This window comes from Salmo salar, chromosome ssa12 (genome assembly GCF_905237065.1).
Source record: "Salmo salar chromosome ssa12, Ssal_v3.1, whole genome shotgun sequence".
NCBI classification, from domain to species: domain Eukaryota; kingdom Metazoa; phylum Chordata; class Actinopteri; order Salmoniformes; family Salmonidae; genus Salmo; species Salmo salar.
In genome coordinates this window covers 38,903,472-38,923,337 of record NC_059453.1, presented here as the reverse complement: position 1 = coordinate 38,923,337, position 19,866 = coordinate 38,903,472, and the positions used below count along the sequence as shown (strand labels likewise).

Here is a 19,866-nt window from a genome sequence, read left to right as displayed (position 1 = left end):
AGTCAATGGGTTATCAAACGGGATTCTCAAACGAGAGACCACAGTTGACATCCACTAGTTGCACATTTCACTCATCTACATGTTTTTAAATAATCATGCAAAAATCATGCAAATACTAAAAGATGCTGTGACGCCAAATTTCTTTAAATAAATCTAACTAATCAATAAACAAGTAGGCTACTTTCAGACATCAAAGATTGTTGTTGTCTATAATATACAAGGGGGTTAGGGTATAGGCCTGCATGAGGGGATTTGATGGAGGAAGACATTTCATCAATAATGGGGCGATCTGGACTAGGATTAATATGCTGTAGCAATTTTACGAAATAGGCTTGAATTGCAAACTGACCCATCATAGCATGCATGCAGCCACCACTTCAAATGAATTAATGAAGTAATACAAATAATTGAGGGTTGTTAGCTACAAGTAAATAGAAGACTATCAGAAAAAAGAGCAGTACGGCAATGATCAAACATTAATGCATGAGACTAGTGTTATATGGATCATAGAAAGCAAGCGAAACCTTAATGGAACCTAGCACGGGCTCACTGTCAAGGCTCAGAACTATTTGAATGTTAAGCATTGTTAAATATCCAAGCTGTGTCCCAAAACTATCATTACTGAAGTTGCACTTGAAAACTCTCGTTATTTACCGACTGCCTCAGACCACTCGTAGAACATCTTAAGTGCGTTGTTAGATGCGTTTTTTTCTGACTGCATCTCTTTATACCCAAAAGACATCCACTAAACATAGAAACATATTTATCAGTCTCTCTGTGACCGCCGCTGACAACTTCACAACCGTTAAACTATGTAACTGTTTTAAAGTCACTATTGGCCTCATGGTGAAATCCCTGAGTGGTTTCCTTCCTTTCCGGCAACTGAGTTAGGAAGAACGCCTGTATCTTTGTAGTGACTGGATTTATTGATACACCATCCAAAGTGTAATTAATGACTTCACTATGCTGAAAGGGATATTCAATGCCTGCTTTTTTTTTACCCGTCTACCAATAGGTGCCCTTCTTTGCGAGGCATTGGAAAACCTCCCAGATCTTTGTGGTTGAATCTGTTTGAAATTCACTGCTCGACTGAGGGACCTTACAGATCATTCATTGTCTGTGTGGGGTACAGAGATGAGGTAGTCATTCAAAAATCATGTTAAACACTATTATTCCACACAGAGTGAGTCCATGCAATTTATTATGTGACTTCCTAAGCACAGATTGTTAAAAAAAAAAGCCTATTAAATGGTATGCATTCACTCGCTAATGTTAAACAAGCATATGCAGTACGAACAAAAGCAGGACAACTGAAAATAAAGTGTGCACTAGCGACACCACTTCCTCATACTTACAAAATAAAGAAGAGGTAAGTCACATTGTAAATGGCATCCATAAGTCTCAAAAATTAATCAGCAATGAGAAACCAAGTCGGTAATGTCAACGGTTAAACCATTAAAGATGTATCGCATGCCAAAACATTGTGTTTCTTAACACTGTTTTGTTTATTTACCACTGGTATTGTTTTAAAGTTGTTTTAACCGTTGACATCTGCAAAGACATGGCCACAATTTACACGGTCGAGAAACGGGGGTTTTGTGACTTCGTCCTAACACCCGACCCAAGAGCATGTCATGCCTAGATCAATTCCCCTCATAAAAATTAAATGGGCAAACTTGCAGAAGGGCTAACTTGCAGCATGCCATAGGGGGAAACAATTGCATTTGAAAATATGGATAGCAGCATGCTATGTTTTGGTTGCATAGTGAAAATTGTTACCAAACTTGCCTACTGTTGGGTGAAGAGAATCTGAAAACATACTTACTCATGTCACTGATGGAGTGCTAAGGTTTAGATGGTCTACACCAAAAGTGAAGGGTTATAGGAGGAAGGTACAGTTGAAGTCAGAAGTTTACATACATCACAATTCCTGACATTTAATCCTAGCAAAAATTCCCTGTCTTATGTCAGTTAGGATCACCACTTTATTTTAAGAATGTGAAATGTCGGAATAGTAGAGAAAATTATTTCTTTCAGCTTGTATTTCTTTCATCACATTCCCAGTGGGTCAGAAGTTTACATACACTCAATTAGTATTTGGTAGCATTGCCTTTAAATTGTTTAACTTGGGTCACACGTTTCAGGTAGCCTTCCACAAGCTTCCCACAATAAGTTGGGTGAATTTTGGCCCATTCCTCCTGACAGAGCTGGTGTAACTGAATCAGGTTTCTTAGGCCTATTTTCTATAGAATTGAGGTCAGGGCTTTGTGATGGCCACTCCAATACCTTTATTTGTTGTCCTTAAGCCATTTTGCCACAACTTTGGAAGTATGCTTGGGGTCATTGTCCATTTGGAAGACCCATTTGCGACTGACTGATGTCTTGAGATGTTGCTTCAATATATCCACATAATTTTACTCCCTCATGATGCCATCTATCTTGTGAAGTGCACCAGTCCCTCCTGCAGCAAAGCACCCCCACAACATGATGCTGCCACCCCCGTGCTTCACGGTCACCCCCTTTTTCCTCCAAACATAACGATGGTCATTATGGCCAAACAGTTCTATTTTTGTTTCATCAGACCAGAGGACATTTCTCCAAAAAGTATGATCTTTGTCCCCATGTGCAGTTGCAAACCGTAGTCTGGCTTTTGTATGGCGATTTTGGAGCAGTGGCTTCTTCCTTGCTGAGCGGCCTTTCAGGTTATGTCGATATAGAACTCGTTTTACTGTGGATATAGATACTTTTGTACCGGTTTCCTCCAGCATCTTCACAAGGTCCTTTGCTGCTGTTCTGGGATTGATTTGCACTTTTCTCACCAAAGTACGTTTATCTCTAGGAGACCGAACGTGTCTCCTTCCTGAGCTGTATGACGGCTGTGTGGTCCCATGGTGTTTATATTTGCGTACTATTGTTTGTACAGATGAACGTGGTACCTTCAGGCGTTTGGAAATTGCTCTCAAGGATGAACCAGACTTGTGGAGGTCTACAATTTTTTTTCTGAGGTCTTGGCTGATTTCTTTAGATTTTCCCATGATGTCAAGCAAAGATGCACTGAGTTTGAAGGTAGGCTTTGAAATACATCCACAGGTACACCGCCAATTGACTCAAATGATGTCAATTAGCCTATCAGAAGCTTCTAAAGCCATGACATCATTTTCTGGAATTTTCCAAGCTGTTTAAAGGCACAGTCAACTTAGTGTATGTAAACGTCTGACCCACTGGAATTGTGATACATTGAATTATAAGTGAAATAATCTGTCTGTAAACAATTGTTTAAAATACGTATTTTCAACTTTCACTAAGAACCAAAAAGAAACTTTATTTCATACTCCATCATTTGGCTAACTGGGTGGGTACATGACCATTGTTTCGAAAACTTCCACCTAATCACTTTCAATAGCTGATTATCATGAGATCTTAGGAATTGTCTAATGAACTTTGATTATTAACTTATTAGTAATCAGTCAATAGTCTGCTATTTTAATTTAAACAAGGCTTAAAGTAGGTTAGGGTTTAGCATATTTTGGACTTATCTAGGATGTTTTTTAGCATTTTATTAGGATCCCCATTAGCTTTTGCTGAAGCAGCAGCTACTCTTCCTGGGGTCCACAGACTGTTTCATCCAAATAGTTTGTTATTGTAAGTTGGTTAGCTGGTTCTTTAGCATCCAGCATCTATTCAAAAGCATTTTAACTGCCATGAATCGGCACAATAGTGCCACCGACGAAGAAGAACAGCCTTAGCGTAAGATTATTTTCCTCACAATGTCGGGCTCCATGAACTTGCGAGTTCTTGGGTAAAACAGATGCCTGTCATTAAGAAGTTAGAATTTTTTTTTAATGACAAACCCTATCTACACATTTGGCAATGGGCTCGTCCACCAGCTGATTTCCTAGTGTACCACAATGCAACAGTTTTTCCTGTTACGACTAATCTAACGAGCTAACTCTCTTGGTTTCTTGCGCTCGTGGGACATAAATGAATGGCAGGAAAGTGGCCATGTGATTCATTTTCCCAGCATATTGGGCTGAAACAAAAATTCCAGATTGTGACTTTAAATGAGAGCCTAAAACCTAACTTGATATATGGACGCACAACTTTGACTTAATTTAAATCATGTACTGTTGACATCAATAAGGATTTGGCAAAACAAAGTGAGAAAGAGTGACAGTTGTTGAATGGAATGTTTTAGTGATTGCATGACATGCAGTAGAAGAGTCCCTAGCCGACCTGGTTAAATATTTAAAACAACTTCCAATATTTGTGTTCAAGGTGCATTTGATTTAACTTGATGCTTGCAATTTTGGGGCTATTCTATTTATTCCATACTAGGTAGATTAAATATATTGTATTGCAAATATTTCAGTCATTAGTCATTTATTGAGGTTGCTGTCTTTTTTTACCACTCCCATTGAACACAGATCACTTCAGATAAGGCCCTATTGGTCTTTGAACTTCAGCTGTTGAGACATCGCTCGCCGGTGAACATAGTTCTGACAGACAATTGCAAGTAAGTGTTTACACCTTTCCTTTAGTTTATTTACTTTTAGTCAAAGGATTTTTCTCACTTAGAGACATAATCTTTCCTCATTTTGTCATATTTAGAAAGACCACACACTCACCAAAACCTATCTTAAAATAACAGTACAAAGTAAAGCACAACTAGACCGTTTAGCCTTTCTCACACCATGTGAACACATTTGTCAGACCAGCAATGATCAATAATATGGACAATTGTTCCATTCTGCATGTTTCAGTAACTTTTCCTCTACTGCCATTGTAGTGTCTTATTGTTTGGTTATGTGTAATTATTGTCGCCTGTTATTGTGAGTGACAGTAGACAAGTAAATATACACAGCATACATTGTTGAATATCGTTTAACTGCAGCTGACATCTACATGGATTTTTTAAAATAATGATTGCACATTAGTAGACTGTGACAGGGAGCTAAAGCAAGTATCAAAAATCTGGCAACATGTTGTATACAACGAGATAAAGCTTTATCCTTCCTCCATGAATTACATTTTTGACAACAATACTTTATTTTTTTTATTTCACCTTTATTTATTAACGGGTAGGCCAGTTTAGAACAAGTTCTCATTTACAACTGCGACCTGGCCAAGATTAAGCAAAGCAGTGTGACAAAAACAACACAGAGTTACACATGGGATAAACAATCGTACAGTCAATAACACTTAAGACTTGTCTGATCACTCTATAATGACACATATTGTTATGTGACACAATATTGATATAGCTGATGTTTGGGAAGTAAGAGCTTTTAATTAGCTTTTTTAAATTTCATTCAAGGGAAGTACAATAAAGGTTTTCCTGTTTGCACGTTGAAGTCAATCAGCTATTTCATCCAGGGCAAAAACTCATGGTCAATATCTTTATCAATCCAGTTAATGATTTCCACTCGGAATGCTCATGTGTACTAGCATGGATAGAGCCTTACATAATATTTTGTTACATGTTGAAATCCCATAAAATATTCCTTAAATCAAGTCACACATTTAATTTTAACAGTGATTTAAAAAAAAAAAATCAGACTCTCGCTTCTTGTGCACTTCAAGAGCAAGAGTATCAGAAAATATTTCACAGCCTGACTATGTAAAAGAAAACTCATAGTCGTCGTAAACTAGGCATGCTAAAGGAAAGTTTCTACGGTATGCAAACAACACCTTTTTAGCCAGCAATAATATGCATTACATTCTCTCCTTTAACTAGTCGTTGAAAAACACATTTGTCTCTTTAAGGGGGAAGAAGAAATGTGACATGAGCATGTAAAAACCAACTAGCAAAGGAAAAATCAATTGCGTAATAGAGAAACTGCAGCACAAGCAACAAGGACTTCTCCAAGAGCTGAAGGCAGTGTATTATTGGTTCGACTAAGGTTGTTAAATGAGGTATTTCAGAGAAGGGGATAAGACTACGTGTAGTGGTTGAATTGAAAGAGAGAAACAGTACAATAACTCCATGACGTCAGTGTATGACCAACAACAGGTGAGATGAGGACAGTACAACTACGGAGTAGCTAAGCTTTGTAAGTAGATACAATCTATGTTTAACAACCCTGCTCATGGATGCAAGAAATAATCAGTCTTAATAAAACATCATGTCACGTCAGCTCATGTCACATACAGTAAGTCATATTGATTCTGCATCTGAAGATGGCTATGTGCTGTATTTACCACAGTATGGGACTATTATCTTAAACCAGGGCTGTTCTTCCATTATGGAGGGAAAATTTAACAATTGCACACTCCCTCAAAACAAGACATCTGTGGCATTGTGTTGTGTGACAAAACTGCACATTTTAGAGTGGCCTGTTATTGTCCCCGGCACAAGTGCCCAAAATTTTTGAGAAATAAGCCTTTCTGGGATATTTTACTTTAGCTCATGAAACATGGGACCAACAACACTTTGCATGTTACGTTTATATTTTTGTTCAGTATAGATTACATTGTAGTGTGATATATTTACAAGGAACTTGGAAACAGTGCAAGCCCTCCACACATTACATAGGACACATACAGGACAAATGTGCAGGTGCTACCCGGCCTTACTGTTTGTTGTTCCTTATCCACTATCCAGGCCTATTTTTATCATCCTTGTTTTAGCAGTTAAAACATGACTGCCACATTATTATTATTATTATTATTATTATTGTTCTGGAAGGCGGTATGAGTGGTTTTAATTAATAATTGATTTAAAGGGAAAGGGCTCTTAAGAAAAAAGTGTTTCTGCCAGTGATAAAACGTGATACAGCATATTGTAGAATACTTCCCATAAATGTCATGTAGAGAGAGAGAGAGAGAGAGAGAGAGAGAATGTGTACATACACCAGTTTGATTTGACCGTTTACTATGATATATTACATTCGACTGCTTTAGTATGATGTATTACGTTTGACTTCTTTAATTTGATATTGTCACAACGTCCACAGAAGGTGGCGCCTCTCCCGGGTCGGGCGGGGCTCGGCGGTCATCGTCGCCGGCCTACTAGCTGCCACCGATCTATGTTTCTGTGTCTTTTGGTTATGTCTGTTTAGTCTGCACCTGTTTTGTGTTAGTCATTAGTGGGGTATTTAGTTTGTCTGTTTCGTTTGGGGATTTCTGCAGGCTTGTTTTTGTGTCATGCCTTTTAGGCACGTAGGGGTTCATTTGTATTTTCCATTTAGACGCTGCGCGTTTTAGGCATTAGGGTTGCCGGGCTGCATCCCGTCCTTGGGTATTTTTGGGAGCTGTTTTCCTGCCTTGTTTTGTGCACCCTGACTTGTTGCAGCATTTTCTCAAATTACTATTAAATGTGTTTTTCACGGACCTAAGTCTCCTGCGCAAGACTTCACCCCTCCTGTTATCAAAGTGTTCCGTGACAGATATATTACATTTGACCACTTTAGTATGATATATTACGTTTGACTGCTTTAGTATGATATATTACTTTTGACTTCTTTAGTATGATATATTACGTTCAACTGTTTTAGTATCATGTGCCATGTTAGATTAGGGGTTAAGGTTAGGAGATAGGTTAAAGTGTTAAGGTTATAGGGAAGGGTTAGCTAACATTCTAAGTGGTTGCAAGGTAGCTAAAAAGTAGTAAGTAGTCCAAAGTTTCTAATTAGCCAAAATGCCAAAATGAGATTCAAACACGCAACTTTTGGGCTGCTAGGCATTTGTGTATGTTTGGTATGACCTACTGTCATACCAAACGTAACATATCATACTAACTTGAGTGTTCCGGAGTGTTCCGGACTCTGCAATGCAGGTGAAGGGAAAAGCATTACCAATTTTACTTTGGCTGAACATGACTAATTCCCTCTAACATTAGAGAATTCAAAAGCTCACAGTTGGAATTGTCTGTTACTCACACAAATTATATTATGTTTGAAACAACTTTTGTTTCTTGTCAATTTGCCACATTTCATTTCCCCTTTTTGGTGAACTCTCAGCATGTGATTAAAAGCTCAGCATTTAAATATATGACAGTGGTTGTGTCTGGTCTGCTTTCATGCTGGCCAACTAGCCACTGAAGTTAAAAAAGAGTAGGATGGATATTGTCTGATATGAGTACTTTAGTACCTTTTTAACTCTGTTTCCTACTTATCTCCTCAATGATAAAATCCAGCTTGACAAAAGAAATGTGACCAGATATACAGAAGTCAGTGACACATTTCTACAAAAAGGAAAGTGCCTGTTCAGTGAGGAGAAATCAAACCAAATGTATTTATAAAGCCCTTCTTACATCAGCTGATATCTCAAAGTACTGTACAGAAATCCAGCCTAAAACCCCAAACAGCAAGCAATGCAGGTGTAGAAGCATGGTGGCTGGGAAAAACTCCCTAGAAAGGCCAGAACCTAGGAAGAAACCTAGAGAGGAACCAGGCTATGAGGGGTGGCCAGTCCTCTTCTGGCTTTTCCAGGTGGAGATTATAGCAGAACATGGCCAAGATGTTCAAATGTTCATAGATGACCAGCATGGTCAAATAACAATAATCACAGTGGTTGTCGAGGGTGCAACAGGTCAGCACCTCAGGAGTAAATGTCAGATGGCTTTTCATAGCCAATCATTCAGAGTATCTCTACCGCTCCTGCTGTCTCTAGAGAGTTGAAAACAGCAGGTCTGGGACAGGTAGCATGTCCGGTGAATGGGTCAGGGTTCCATAGCCGCAGGCAGAACAGTTATAACTGGAGCAGCAGCACGGCCAGATGGACTGGGGACAGCAAGGAATCATCAGGCCAGGTAGTCCTGAGGCATGGTGCTAGGGCTCAGGTCCTCCAAGAGAGAGAGAGAAAGAGAGAGAGAGAATTAGAGAGAGCATTCTTAAACTCACACAGGACACCGGATAAGACAGGAGAAATACTCCAGATATAACAGACTGACCCTAGCCCCCCGACACAAACTACTGCAGCATAAATACTGGAGGCTGAGACAGGAGGGGTCGGGAGACACTGTGGCCCCATCCGACGATGGCCCCATCCAACGATACCCCCAGACAGGGCCAAACAGGCAGGATATAACCCCACCCACTTTGCCAAAGCACAGCCCCCACACCACTAGAGGCATATCTTTAACCACCAACTTACCGTCCTGAGACAAGGCCGAGTATAGCCCACAAAGATCTCCGCCACGGCACAATCCAAGGGGGGGCGCCAACCCAGACAGGAAGATCATGTCAGTGACTCAACCCACTCAAGTGACGCACCCCTCCTAGAGACGGCATGGAAGAGCACCAGTAAGCCAGTGACTCAGCCCCTGTAATAGGGTTAGAGGCAGAGAATCCCAGTGGAAAGAGGGGAAACGGCCAGGCAGAGACAGCAAGGGCAGTTCGTTGCTCCAGTGCCTTTCCGTTCACCTTCACACTCCTGGGCCAGACTACACTCAATCGTAGGCCCTACTGAAGAGATGAGTCTTCAATAAAGACTTAAAGGTTGAGACCGAGTCTGCGTCTCTCACATGGGTAGGCAGACCATTCCATAAAAATGGAGCTCTATAGGAGAAAGCCCTGCCTCCAGCTGTTTGCTTCAAAATTCTAGGGAAAGTTAGGAGGCCTGCGTCTTGTGACCGTAGCGTACGTGTAGGTATGTACAGCAGGACCAAATCGGAAAGATAGGTAGGAGCAAGCCCATGTAATGCTTTGTAGGTTAGCAGTAAAATCTTGAAATCAGCCCTTCCTTGCCTTAACAGGAGGCCAGTGTAGAGAGGCTAGCACTGGAGTAATATGACCAAATGTTTTGGTTCTAGTCAAGATTCTAGCAGCCGTGTTTAGCACTAACTGAAGTTTTAGTGCTTTATCCGGGTAGCCGGACAGTAGAGCATTGCAGTAGTCTAACCTAGAAGTGACAAAAGCATCGATATACATTTTTCTGCATCATTTTTGGACAGAAGGTTTCTGATTTTTGCAATGTTACGTAGATGGAAAAAAGCTGTCCTTGAAACAGTCTTGATATGTTCGTCAAAAGAGAGATCAGGGTCCAGAGTAACGCCAAAACAACTATAGTAGAGGAACTGGAGGAACCCTGGACTGGAGGCATGGCTTAGTAGGACCTTGGCTTTCAGATAGATCTTTTTAGGTCACCCATGGGAGTAAATGTCATTCCTGTTCATCTTTTCTGTTGTATTGTCATCACATGTTAAGGTTGAAAACTGACAATTTTGTAGATTCAATGAGACTTACTGAGGTGTATGAGTTCCTCAAGGTCCTATGCAAAATTGGAATAGTACCACTTTATTACTCTATGTAATCAGCAATGTTAATTATTACTACAATATTAGAATGTGTAATATGCAATAATATTCAAGGAAAATGTACATTTGCAGTGTACAAACTTAACAATTATATTTACTCTAACAGGTGGCCAAAAAGAATTGTGTGAAAGCGATGCCTCCAATCTTCTGATAGGCTGCCACCTCTACAATATATTATTTTAAAAGTGCCAAATTAAACACCTCCCATCACAAAAAGGGGGGTCCACAAAGACCATTTTTCAGAGGGGTTCCTAAAGGAACCTTTTTGAACTTGAAAGGTTCCCAGTGTGACAATTTTTTGAACTCCAAAACGATCTTCCAGGCTCTTTTACTTCTAAAGGTGTCCGCATGCTTCCTAGCCGAAACAGTTTAGAAGAGTTTGTGTGCCGGTCAAAAGTTTTAGAGCACCTACTCATTCAAGGGTTTTTCTTTATTTTTACTATTTTCTAAATTGTAAAATAATAGTGAAGTCATCAAAACTATGAAATGTAGTAAGCAAAAAAAGTGTTAAACAAATTAAAATATATTTTATATTTGAGATTCTTCAAATGGCCACCCTTTGTGTGATGACAGCTTTGCACACTCTTGGCATTGCAGGCCAAATAAATGCTTCACAGAGTTCAAGTAACAGACACATCTCAACATCAACTGTTCAGAGAAGACTGTGTGAATCAGGCCTTCATGGTCAACTTGTCCTTCTGTGCGAGAAATAAATATTCTAAACATACTCTGGGACAGTTGTGGGATGCGATAGATCCCAAATGAATACAGCCACTTGCATCCAAAAAAAAACATTTTAAAAGCAATGAGGCTGATGCAACAGATCAGAACGTTTAGCTTAAAATGTTGCTAAACTATTACGCTATTTCTTCACATTATGAACGCAGTAATGTGCACATGGCAGTAGGCTATAAGCGTGAATGTTCCAAAATGCAATCAATTAGCGGGAAAACACCATTCTCAAAAGTGACCACAAATGCGATTATGCATGTAATGCTTTATTATAAAAGTCCCTTTTCATGGTGAAAATGATCTTCCCGAAACTCACGCGCCGCCTATGTACAGTAAGCCAGTTAGGCTCTACACTGGTTGTAAAGGGGATTAGTGTGCTTAATTTTAAGAAGTATTTATGCCACTTTATGTAACGGTTGTTGCAAGGAGAGGACCAAAGTGCAGCGTGGTACGTGTTCATCGTGTTTATTAGTACTGAACACTGAATCAAAAACAAAGTGGAACAAAGCGCAACAGCTCTGTCAGGTGAAAAACACAAGACAGAAAACAACTACCCACAAAAGGCTACCTAAGTATGGCTCCCAATCAGAGACACCGATAGACAGCTGTCCCTGATTGAGAGCCATACCGGCCAAAACAAAACAAAGAAATACACAAAACATAGAAAACGGAACATAGAATGCCCACCCTAGTCACACCCTGGCCTAACCAAAATGGAGAACAAAAATCTCTCTGGCCAGGGCGTGACACTTTAGTTGTGATACAAACCTAATCATGGGCTAGGCTACATGAGGTGCGTGACTATGATTAGAAAAAGTCAAAAAAAAAGGTATGTGCTGTTTCTTGCCTTACTACACATGCTGGGCATCATTCACATGTGATAATATTGTCAATTATTAGTCTATTCTTCATTTAGTCTTGTCTTTACATATGCTAAATAATATATGTGTGAAATTGGTTTCACGATTGTCGTTCAAGGAAGACGAAGGCGCAGCGCATGTATCGTTCCACATTTTATTTAAACTATGAAACTATGCAAGACATACAAATAAACTACTAAACAATATAACAAACCGTGAAGAAGACATCCAGCGAAAAATCCTATCGACATTAGCATAACAACATTTTATATAGATTTTTACACTACCTCAAAATAATCTCCCACAAACCCAGGTGGAAAAAACAACTACTAAATATGATCCCCAATTAGAGACAACGATGACCTGGCTAACTAACAATGATGACCAACGATGACCTGAAGAATTTTGATGACAGATTCAGACACCGATGAAAAAAGTTCAATACAGAGAAAAAAACAGAATCACTCAAAATGTATTTTTTAGAGACAACGATGGCCTCTAATTAGAGATCATCCCCAAAAAAACAACATAGAAAAACAGAAACTAGAACCACACAACATAGAAAATATAAACTAGGCAAAACCCCCTGTCACTCCCTGACCTACTCTACCATAGAAAATAAAAGCTTTCTATGGTCAGGACGTGACAGTAACACCCCCCCCCAAAGGTGTGGACTCCGGATGCAAAATCTGAAAAAAGGGAGGGTTAGGGTGGGTGTCTAATGTCGGTGGCGGTTCTGGTGCGGGACGAAGAACCCTCTCATCCTGCTTATCCGCCAGCATAGGAGGCAGCTCCGGTTCTGGGCATAGCCCCCGCTCCGCCAGCTGATCCCTCCGCTTTTGTGTCACCGGACCGTGGATCATCGCCAGAGGCTCTGAACTGGTAACCCCCGCTGGAGACTCTAGACTGCAGACCGCCGCTGGAGACTCTGGACTGCAGACCGCCGCTGGAGACTCTGGACTGCAGACCGCCGCTGGAGACTCCGGACTGCAGACCGCCGCTGGAGACTCCGGACTGCAGACCGCCGCTGGAGACTCCGGACTGCAGACCGCCGCTGGAGACTCCGGACTGCAGATCGCCGCTGGAGACTCCGGACTGCAGATCGCCGCTGGAGACTCCGGACTGCAGACCGCCGCTGGAGACTCCGGACTGCCGATCATCTCAGGAGGCTCCAGACTGGGGGACGTCTCAGAAGGCTCCGGACTGGGGGCCATCGCTGGAGGCTCTGGACTGGGGGCCGTCTCAGGAGGTTCCGGACTGTGGGCCGTCTCAGGAGGTTCCGGACTGTGGGCCGTCTCAGGAGGTTCCGGACTGTGGGCCGTCTCAGGAGGTTCCGGACTGTGGGCCGTCTCAGGAGGTTCCGGACTGTGGGCCGTCTCAGGAGGTTCCGGACTGTGGGCCGTCTCAGGAGGTTCCGGACTGTGGGCCATCTCAGGAGGTTCCGGACTGTGGGCCGTCTCAGGAGGTTCCGGACTGTGGGCCGTCTCAGGAGGTTCCGGACTGGGAACTGTCGCCGGAAGCTCTGGACTGGGAACTGTCGCCGGAAGCTCTGGACTGGGAACTGTCGCCGGAAGCTCTGGACTGGGAACAGTCGCCGGAAGCTCTGGACTGGGAAGGCGCACTGGAGGCCTGATGCGTGGGGCTGGCACAGGTGGCACCAGACTGGTAACACGCACCTCACGGCGAGTGCGGAGAGCAGGAACAGGACTGGACAGGCGCACTGGAGGCCTGATGTGTGGGGCTGGCACAGGTGGCGCCAGACTGATAACACGCACCTCAGGGCAAGTGTGAGGAGTAGGCACAGGGCGTTCCAGGCTGGATAGACTCACTGGAGGCCGGGTGCGTGGGGCAGGTACAGGATATACTGGGCCATGGAGGCGCACCGGAGGTCTCGAGCGTAGAGCTGTCACAACCCGTCCTGGCTGGATGCTTACTTTCGCCCAGAAAATGCGGGGCGCTAGCACAGGACGCACTGGGCTGTGAATGCGCACTGGCGACAGAGTGCGTGGAGCCGGTGCAGGATATCCTGGACCGAGGAGGCGTACTGGAGACCAGGAGCACTGAGCTGGCACCACCCTTCCTGGCTGAATGCTCACTCTAGCCTGGCAAATGCGGGGCGCTGGCAACGAGCGCACCGGGCTGTGAATGCGCACTGAAGATACAGTGCGCTTCACCGCATAACACGATGCCCGACTGGTCACATGCTCCCCACGGTAAGCACGGGGAGTTGGCTCAGGTCTGAACCCTGACTCTGCCAATCTCCCCGTGTGCCCCCCCCCTAGAAGGCCAGCATCCCTGAGTCGCCTCTTCACTGTTGACATTGAGACTGGTGTTTTGTGGGTACTATTTCATGAAGCTGTCAGTTGAGGACTTGCAAGGCATCTGTTTCTCAAACTCGACACTCTAATGTACTTGTCAGTTGTGCACCGGGCCTCCCACTCCTCTTTCTATTCTGGTTAGAGCCAGTTTGCTCTGTTCTGTGAAGGGAGTAGTACACAGCGTTGTACGAGTTCTTCATTTTCTTGGCAATTTCTCGCATGGAATAGCCTAAATTTCGCAGAACAAGAATAAACTGATGAGTTTCAGAAGAAAGTTATTTGTTTCTGGCCATTTTGAGCCTGTAATCGAACCCACAAATGTTGATGCTGCAGATACTGAACTAGTCTAAAGAAGGCCAGTTTTATTTCTTCTTTAATCAGAACAACAGTTTTCAGCTGTGCTAACATAATTGCAAAGGGTTTTCTAATGATCAGTTAGCCTTTTAACATGATAAACTTGGATTAGCTAACACAACGTGTCATCAAAAAAATGACATTTCTAACCTGTTAGGGCTAGGGGGCAGTATTGACACGGCTGGATAAAAAACATACCCGATTTAATCTGGTTACCACTCCTACCCAGTAACTAGAATATGCATATACTTATTACATATGGATAGAAAACACCCTAAATTTTCTAAAACTGTTTGAATGGTGTCTGTGAGTATAACAGAACTCAAATGGCAGGTCAAAACCTGAGAGATTCCTTTACAGGAAGTGGCCTGTCTGACCATTTCTTGAACTTCTTTTCCATCTCTATCATTTACTAAGGATCTCTGCTCTAACGTGACACTTCCCACGTCGTCCATAGGCGCTCAGAGCCCGGGAAAAAACAGAATGTCGTCATTCCAGCCCCAGGCTGAAACACATTATCGCCTTTCTCAAGTGGCCGATCAAGGGACACTGGGCTTATGCGCGTGACCTGACCGCCCCCGCCTTTGGGATTTTTTCCTCTGTTTGCCGAAAAGGAGATTCCCTGTCGGAATATTATCGCTTTTCTACGAGAAAAATGGCGTAAAAATTGATTTTAAACAGCGGTTGACATGCTTCGAAGTACGGTAATGGAATATTTAGAATTTTATTGTCACGAATTGCGCCATGCGCGCGACACTTCTTTACTATTTCGGATAGTGTCTGGAACGCACGAACAAAACGCCGCTATTCGGATATAACGATGGATTATTTTGGACCAAACCAACATTTGTTATTGAAGTAGAAGTCCTGGGAGTGCATTCTGACGAAGAACACCAAAGGTAATAACATTTTTCTTATAGTAAATCTGATTTTGGTGAGTGCTAAACTTGCCGGGTGTCTAAATAGCGAGCCCGTGATGCCTGGGCTATGTACTTAGAATAATGCAAAATGTGCTTTCACCAAAAAGCTATTTTAAAATCGGACATATCGAGTGCATAGAGGAGGTCTGTATCTATAATTCTTAAAATAATTGTTATGCTTTTTGTGAACGTTTATCGTGAGTAATTTAGTAAAATGTTAGCGAATTCCCCGGAAGTTTGCGGGGGGTATGCTAGTTCTGAACGTCACATGCTAATGTAAAAAGCTGGTTTTTGATATAAATATGAACTTGATTGAACAAAACATGCATGTATTGTATAACATAATGTCCTAGGGTTGTCATCTGATGAAGATCATCAAAGGTGAGTGCTGCATTTAGCTGTCTTCTGGGTTTTGGTGACATTATATGCTGGCTTGAAAAATGGGTGTCTGATTATTTCTGGCTTGGTACTCTGCTGACATAATCTAATGTTTTGCTTTCGTTGTAAAGGCTTTTTGAAATCGGACAGTGTGGATAGATTAACGAGAGTCTTGTCTTTAAATAGCTGTAAAATAGTCATATGTTTGAGAAATTGAAGTAATAGGATTTTTAAGGTTTTGAAAATCGCGCCACAGGCTGCCAGTGGCTGTTACGTAGGTGGGACGCAAGCGTCCCACCTAGCCCATAGAGGCTAAGTGACCCCAAACAAAAAATATATGTGGGATTGGAAATTATTACGTTGATGGAAGCCAAAATCTATATGCAATATTAAAGCTGATCTACCCCTTACATTTCTTTAATAAAGATACATAAAAGAATAATAATAGTAAGAAGCATGGGCATGGACCACAACATAACGACAGACGTCTTCAGCAATAGAATAATAATATGGACAGACAAAGTAGGCCTACTAAATAACATCAAGTAGACAGACAAAAACAACCACATGGCCTCAGCAAAATCTACAGAAAATAAGTAGATTGAACAACAATGACTAGCTACTGATTCTGATTCATACATGATGTTTGGAGAAGGGGAGACTTGTGCTCTGAGACGAGTGAGTGAGTGAGTGAGTGAGTGAGTGAGTGAGTGAGTGAGTGAGTGAGTGAGTGAGTGAGTGAGTGAGTGAGTGAGTGAGTGAGTGAGTGAGTGTGAGTGAGTGATTGAAACAGCTGCAGTGTGTCTATCTGGGGAAATGAGAGCAGACAGAGCAGCTGGTTCTAATCCAATTGTTGCAGCAGGCTCAACAAATACTCTGCAAGTTTCTTTACAGACAGAAGAAGTAGCCAATCGTTTTTTGGAGCACACAGCGCTTCACACCGCTTGAGTGAGAGAGATATGTGCAGGCAGCTGAAAATAACTTTTTCCCGATCACGGATAATTACAAAAAATACTCCTGTCATAAACCTATTTGGAAAATGCTGAATATTATGATATTCGTTTTGTCCGAGTACTCAGAACACCCCTACCTGAAAATACATGATCTAAGTGATTGATAGTTGGTATTCAGCAGTCATAAAAGTCTACCTTATTTACTTTGAAGAACAATGTTTTTTTGATTTTGTCAGGCAGCAGCTCTATAGAGATGAAATGATGACTTGGAATAAAATAATAAAGTCATCCAATAAAACAAATATTTTTGTCCTTATTTAGCATAGCAAAAAGCATATCAAGATCCCGATATGGACCTCAGTCAAGAGCATGTGCATTGTAAATGTGACCTACCAGCTCGATTCGGTCTTATGTAGCAAAATTTGAAATTGGGTTTTTTACATTGGATAAAAGTTGAGACTCGGATCTAGAAAATTGAATATCATATACTATAGTTGAGGAACAATGGGAAATTAATTCTGCTCTGAAAGTTGATAAACTTGTAACCTCACTTTTTTGTTGTTGTACTTGTACCCCTTTTTTCTCCCCAATTTCGTGATATCCAATTGGTAGTTACAGTCTTGTCCCATCGCTGCAACTCCCCTACGGACTCGGGAGAGGCGAAGGTCAAGAGCCATGTTTCCTCCGAAACACGACCCGTCAAGCCGCACTGCTTCTTGACACACTGCTCGCTTAACCCGGAAGCTAGCCGAACCATGGGTCGAAGGAAACACTGTACAGCTGGCGATCTGAAGTCAGCGTGCATGTGCCCCGCCACCACAAGGAGTCGCTAGAGCGTGATGGGACAATGACATCCCAGCCGGCCAAACCCTCCACTAACCTGGACGACGCTGGGCCAATTGTATGCCGTTTCATGGGTCTCCCGGTCGCGGCCGGCTGCGACATAGCCAGGGATCGAACCCGGATCTGTAGTGACGCTCGTAAGGCCCGTAACCTCACTTTTGATAAAATGGCCCTTGAATGTTTTAGTAAACCTACTGGGGACGTCTTCTTTGTCTACACCCATTCAGCATCGTTCACACACTCTTAAGCCTTAGCCCCACCCATCTCTTTAAGGATTCACATGTGAGGCCATGTACCAAACAACCAAAGATTTCATAACTAAAGGCTGGTTTATACTACGGGTGTGTTTGTAAATTCAATCTGGAGTGCCAGAGTGCGCTCTGGGTGTTGGTAAACTCAGAGAGTTGTCAGATTGTCCATTCGGAAATTCAGAACATTTCGCTCTCTGAGCGTTGAGAGCGCACACTGGACGTATGACTGAGGATTCGGGTTGATCCAAGTGTTCAGACCTAACAACAGCAGTCAAGCACCCAAGCTAACTGGCTAACTTGCTAGCCACTTCCAGACACAAATGAGAGAACAGCTCACTCTGACCATTTTACTTGCCCTAGCAGAGCTGGTTAGGCTGTTTCCATGTTATCCAGAGCATTGGTGACTACTGTGCTGCTGGCAACAATTGAATTACTTTTTTTTGCCAACGTTTACTGACACCGGCCATACTCTACAGGTGTTGAGCGTTTGTAAATTGGTCAGTTATTCTGTGAATTTACCAGCTACGTCTATCAACAGCTGTTGCAGTGACATCATGAACATTGTATTGAAATGGTAACTTGCATAGTGGAGTCTTTTGTTTAGACATGTAGCTAGATAGCTAAACAATCGACCATAATCCCAACTCATAAAGTTACTACCCTGCATGAATCTGCATGTAACTAACAAACCAGGTTCAGTGTTTGCTAGCTAACATTAGGCTATAACTAGCAATGCAAATAGCTCTGAAATATGAATAATATTACTACACAGATCATACACGTAATGTTAGCTAGTGAGACAGCCAGCTAAAGTGAGCTAGCTAGCTAAAAGTATGTTTTAAATTGAAATAAAAACGACTTTCTGACATAATTAGAAACATGTAATATCTGAAAATGTAGTTAGCTAGACTATCTTACCTGTATACATGGATGGACACTTCTCCTTCTCTGTCACGGATGCCATGGTTGCCCTTAGTTTGAAGATGTAATCTGGAGACGTGTTTTATTCAACAGCCTTCTGTGTTTTCTCTTTTCGACTCACTCTGCATATTTGCAGTCAAACACCATCATTTTCCCCATCTCCTTCGCTATCATACTCTAATTCCACTGGACATTCCACTGATTTCAAAACTCGGTTCTCCAGAAAGTGGAGAGAAACACTTTTGCAGTTCTACTATGTGATATATAAAAAAATCTGTGTTAGAAAGGATTACCTACACATACTGACCAGCTCATGTTATGGACAGAAGCGTGCTACATGGCAGACCAATCCAAACTCATCTCTGGACATGTCCAGCCCACCCATTATCTCAGTCAATCATGGCTAGCGGAAAGGTTCCTGTCTTTTTCCATGGCTAAACCAACTAGGCTCGTAACTTAACAATTGTATTCGTATTTACAGATGGCATACAAGTTTGTAATTAAGGCACATGAAAGTTTACATGTTCCAGAAGGCATTTCTGCAAAAAACGAATTTTTACATTGAAATGGCTCTCCTGTGAAGTAGTGACGCGCGACATATGCCTAGTTTCCTGAAACGAGTCACAAATATACTATGTAGGCCTACTGTCAGTTTTTTTCTTTTTTAAATAAGTTGTCCACATAAGCTTATGTCTAATGAGTCAATATCCGGCCATGCCATATATTATGTCCGGAGGGAATCCACAAATGATTTGTGCATGTAAGAAAAATATGGATTTCACATTGTCAAATTATTCAGCATGTGCTGAAAACTCAGAAATCCACCAGAAAATGTGCTTTAGCATATCAAGATCTGGATATGGACCTCAGCCAAGAGAAGTTTCATATCTTGAATGTGCTGAGAGGACTGTGGGTTAGAAGGATACGATTCTGAGAAACCGTTGTCGCCACACAATTGACTGTGACTTCATTGTGCCATTGCTAGATATGTTTATTTATTTACCTAGTTTTAACTGTTAGTTTGTTTTGCCAATATCTCATTTGTTGTCAGGTTAAGGTTTCTTTTATTTTCAAATATCAG

General features: G+C 41.9%; 1 protein-coding gene across 4 annotated transcripts in view; it reads left to right on the top strand.

Annotated features, from left to right (window-relative positions):
• The first annotated feature begins 4,275 nt into the window (after positions 1–4,275).
• slc29a1b (solute carrier family 29 member 1b) overlaps positions 4,276–19,866 on the top strand; it is a 60,894-nt gene continuing 45,303 nt past the window's right edge. Inside the window, exon 1 of one of the 4 annotated variants that reach the window (XM_014131570.2) lies at positions 4,276–4,513. The gene's annotated coding sequence lies outside the window, so the exon portion shown is untranslated. Of the gene's footprint in view, positions 4,514–5,833; positions 6,011–19,866 lie in introns of those variants that run through there. The other 3 variants (XR_006757990.1, XM_045691332.1, XM_014131572.2) reach the window with 3 other exon arrangements.